The sequence below is a fragment of the Cyanistes caeruleus genome, chromosome Z (assembly GCF_971803275.1).
Source record: "Cyanistes caeruleus chromosome Z, bCyaCae1.hap1.1, whole genome shotgun sequence".
Taxonomy (NCBI): domain Eukaryota; kingdom Metazoa; phylum Chordata; class Aves; order Passeriformes; family Paridae; genus Cyanistes; species Cyanistes caeruleus.
The window spans coordinates 43143706-43148100 of NC_141732.1; the positions used below are offsets into that span (position 1 = coordinate 43143706).

General features: G+C 40.4%; 1 long non-coding RNA gene across 1 annotated transcript in view; it reads left to right on the plus strand.

Annotated features, from left to right (window-relative positions):
- Positions 1-4000, plus strand: part of LOC147648395 (uncharacterized) — a 26656-nt gene extending 22656 nt beyond the window's left edge. The window contains exon 2 of the long non-coding RNA XR_015280674.1: positions 3173-4000. This is a non-coding gene — a long non-coding RNA (uncharacterized LOC147648395). The remainder of the gene's footprint in view (positions 1-3172) is intronic.
- Positions 4001-4395: the final 395 nt, after the last annotated feature.

Below are 4395 nucleotides of genomic sequence, written 5' to 3' on the forward strand. Positions count from 1 at the left end.
TAACAGAACAGAGACTGATAGTATTTATACAAGCCAAGTAGAAGGAATTTTTGATATTTTTTTTTTTCTTCCCTTTAATTTTTTTTCTAATGATCCAGACAGGTTTTATCTTCCTTTGAACTGACAGAGTGGCCTTGAGAAGGTGAAGAAGACCTATCAGGTTACCCATAGATAAACAAATGCAGAAACATCTTTAAAATAAAGAAATTACTTCCTTATATGAGGTGTAATTTATAATATATTGTTTTATTGACCCAAATTACCTCTTTAATTATCTCTTTGTTAATGCTCCTTCTTAAAAGAGAAGTTTGAGAAAACTCTACTGTTGTAAACCTTATGACTGTATGAGGACAGTGCTAAAGCATTGCCATGGTCCTTTGACACATTATCATCCTAGTAAATGATCCAAGTGTTGAAATGCAGTGTGGAGTGATGGCTTTTGTAAAGCTTTGCCATGTGTTTCAGCCCTTCTGGAAAGTACAGCATTATCTGATGGTATGTCTCTTGGAGAGGAATGGAAGGAGACAAGGGAAAAGAAAATATGGGCTTTGTAAAAGTAATGATATTTTAAACTAAAGCTGTAAATGAGGAAAAGCTTCCTTGTAAGCCTGTACAATTAAGACCCATAATGTTTCTAAATCCTTTTTTTTTTCTTTCTTTATAATTTTATGATAAAAAGCATTACCATTGGTTTTGGACTTATATAATAACTCTAGTAGTCACAGAGGAAGCCACAACTAGTTATTTGTGAAACAAATTATACCCCTCTGCAAACTTCACTGTATAATTTGCACTGGATTTCTTGTTTGTGAGTATGTACATGCTAGTTCAAGTACTCCATTCTCCCTAGATTTCAAATTCCCATACAAGTGGCTATGACTTTAGTGAAACAGTTGCGGCTCATTGTATCTCCCAAAGTCAGAAATAATTTGTCATAATGGAGTTCAAATTTGCAGTCAGTGCCTATAATAAACAAAACATGGCTATCAGAATTTAAAGGGATTGGATTACAGTAACAAACAGTACTTTTGAATGTGATTAAATAACATAGATATCTCCCCATTTGTCACTTGTGGTTCATTTTGTTTACCAAATACAGTAGGCAGTTACTGGTTAAACTAGTACACACCATGGATTGATTCCCTACCAAGAGCACATTCCTTTGACATGTACCTTTCTGTATGTTTGCATGAATGTTTTTATATGTATTCTCCTAGCTGCAACATATAGATACTACTCAGCACAGCCACAGTTGCAACTGGACTTGTCATAATTTCTGCTTACATTTGCACTGCTATCAGCCTCACCCTGCTGAAAAATGCACTGTGTGCCTCCAAATGATAATGTTTGGAAATCTGACCGAGGCTCTCTGCAGGCACTCAAAGCTAATGCTAAAAACTTGCAGAGTTATCTGTTCATATCAGATGAAAACAACTTAGTTTTGCCCTAGTTGATTATTATGTGTGCTGGTGGTGAGTTCTAAGAAGATCTAGGCAGCTGCCTTCCGTTGATTATATGATACCACCTCAACTGAATCTAAATGGGGAAATCTCACCTGGAGTGAAGTAGTGTCTATTAAGAAAAACACAATCAAGGTTTTACACCAAAGAAAATATTTCTCATGGTGGGTAGTTTTCTGCCTCATTCCATAGGAGTTTCCATTGGGATGATGGTGTCCTCTTCCAGATGTTGGTACAGGGTTGGCTCTGGTGCTCTGGGGTTCCCAGCTAACCTGAGGAGTAAGCCTGCATAGGTGAAAATACCTTATCTAACCCTTACACAGCTGGACACCTCACAAATTATTCTGGGCAAGGACAGTGGAGTTATTTTGAGTTTGATCCTGCACCAGGGCCCATGGGTTACAGGGACAAAACTTGGCCTGGGGACTAGTCTGAGCCTTCAAAGCCTCAAATGCATCCTTCAGCTTTGCTTTCTTCCTACCTTATTCCTCACTGCATGTCTTAGATCCACATCTCTGGGATCCCAACTTCTCTGTCTTTGCATAGTTTTCTGAGCCTCAGAAAAGCCTGTGCAGGGTGTCAAAACTGCTGCTACAGACTTTCTTTCATGGAGACTTGGCTAGTTTGAAGGGTTGGATGGGATGGATGCTATGACTCTTAAGAAGGAGTATTAAACAGCTGAAAACTGACGGCATGAGTGCTTCTATATGTTTGCATGTGTGTAGGAAAGAGATCAATGGTCTTGGCATCTCTTATCTGAGGAAGTATTGCAGTGTCATGGACTTCACTAATGCTCAGTAGTGCCTTCAGATTGCCCTCAAACAATAATGTCACCTGAGGATCAAGCCTTTTTTATGTTTCCACCACCAGTGCATAAAATAACTTTCCTGCGATCACTGTAGGAAATGTGATGGATGTGTGGGAAAGTCCCATTTTCAGAGTGTACTGAGTTTTCAGTGTTCACTACTAGCAACAGCATTATGTGGTAAAGGGGGCAGAAAGAGAGAGACAAAAAGGTTTCTGAGATACCAACAGGGTTTCTTGGACAGTAAATAGGGCTTTCTGGTGTTTTGCCTTTTGCCCTTGTGTAGTTTAGGTTTGCTGACAATGAACGTGCTGACATTACTCCAGGAGGGCTTGTTTCCAGTTGTGCCTGTGCTGATGGATGAGACTGAAACAGGTCAGCTCAGCTTTATCATGTCCTTCAACAGCGTCTGTAATGAGGCAGGGAGGAACATGCTGAGAATTCAAGGAGAAGAGGTTTTTCTCTCTGCTTTTTGATGCAAGGTTGGAAATATCAGAGGAAAATAAGAAGCTGTATAAAAACTGAAAGCACTTTTTAAGGCAGTTACACCACATCTTATTGCTACTTCTATCTTATGCTACAGATCTGCAGCAGGCACTTATGACATTAAAAATTAAACTCATGGGAGCAAATGTGGAGGGGAGCATTTGTAACATGCTTCATTTTCTTTGAAAGCAAATAGTAAGCAGGCAAAAGTATGTCTGACAGGATTAAAGACATGCTGGTAGCAGTGCCTGAGTTGAACTGCCTGGGGAATATGGTATATAACATGAAACTTCAGTCATCCCAGGTCATCTCCTCTTTAGGACCACTTCTCCCTTTCTTACAGTACTTGGGACAGACAGCCAATCTTGCTGCAGTTTTTTAGGAATGGACTGACAGTCTGTTTTCTCTCTTTTTGTTGTAGGACCTATGACTTTCTACCAGTTTCTCTCACACAATTGGAACTAGCACCTGGCTGCTAGTTATGGGTGAGAAAGGAAGCTAACACACATGGAAAAAGGAGAAGGCTGTGAAGACATTCCAGATGCTATGGCCTTATTTCCTTTTCCCCCCCCCCCCCCCCCCAATTTCTGTCTTTGGGGCACAGTCACCTCCAGAAATCTCCTACCAAGGGACTCAGAACAGCAACAGCAGGAACAGACTCCAGGATTTCCTCCAGTTGTGCTTGCTGGTGCCCCCTTCTACCCAGAGATCAGTGCTGCATATAAGGTCTGTGCCCATAGGTAGCGGTATGAATTGTGCCTAGAAATAAGTACTGCTGCATGGAGGAAACCTTTGTGTGGAGCAGCCCTCCATTTGGGCAACACTGGTTGCCAAGTAAGTGTCATTGTGATTTGTTACTCATTACGTTGGCTCCCCGTGAAATATGAAGTTGTATTGAATGTCTCAGTTGTAATCTCCAGGATCCTGAAAAGACTTGGCAGAGTTAGATGAAGCAGTGTCTCTCTCATGGGAATGATGTACTAGAACAGCTGCTTTCCCCAGAAAGAATGAAGATGTCACTTTTGAGCCTGAGAGTGAAAGTGAATTGAAGAGGGGGGTCCTTTGTAGCTTTTGAGATGTTCTCGATCTTAGGTGGGAAGGTTGGAAGCGCTAGGGCCTTGTGGTCTGCAGAACAGATCCCCTGCTCACAGACTCATCTCACCAAGGGAAGAGGAAGGAGCCTGATGAATACAGAAGCGAAAGGAAGTGTGGCATAAAGAATTCAATAAAATAGAGAGAATTTAAATGTTTATGAATGATGGGTACCTACAGTTTGTTACTTCTCTGTATTTTTTTTTTCTACAAAAACATCTGTTTTTCAGAAGTGCAGAAAGGTCTGAATCACTATAATGACATCAAACATTAAAAGTTGAACATCAGGCACACTCTTTGGAAAAGCTCAATCTTACTCTAATTCTATAGCTCAGCCAGTGTCAAATATGCTTTTTGAAGCCGTTTGTCCCCTTGTAGGCAGCAAACTACTCTGGTACTTTTCTGTTAATAGGTAGATTCATGGAAGAAACCCTCATGTTGATGGACTCAGGATTCAGCTTTCATTCATTTTGTATCCGTCTTGTATTTATCTTTCATCTGTTGAGAGAAAAATATTTGCTTGTTGCTATGTGAAGGACTATTACACAGAAA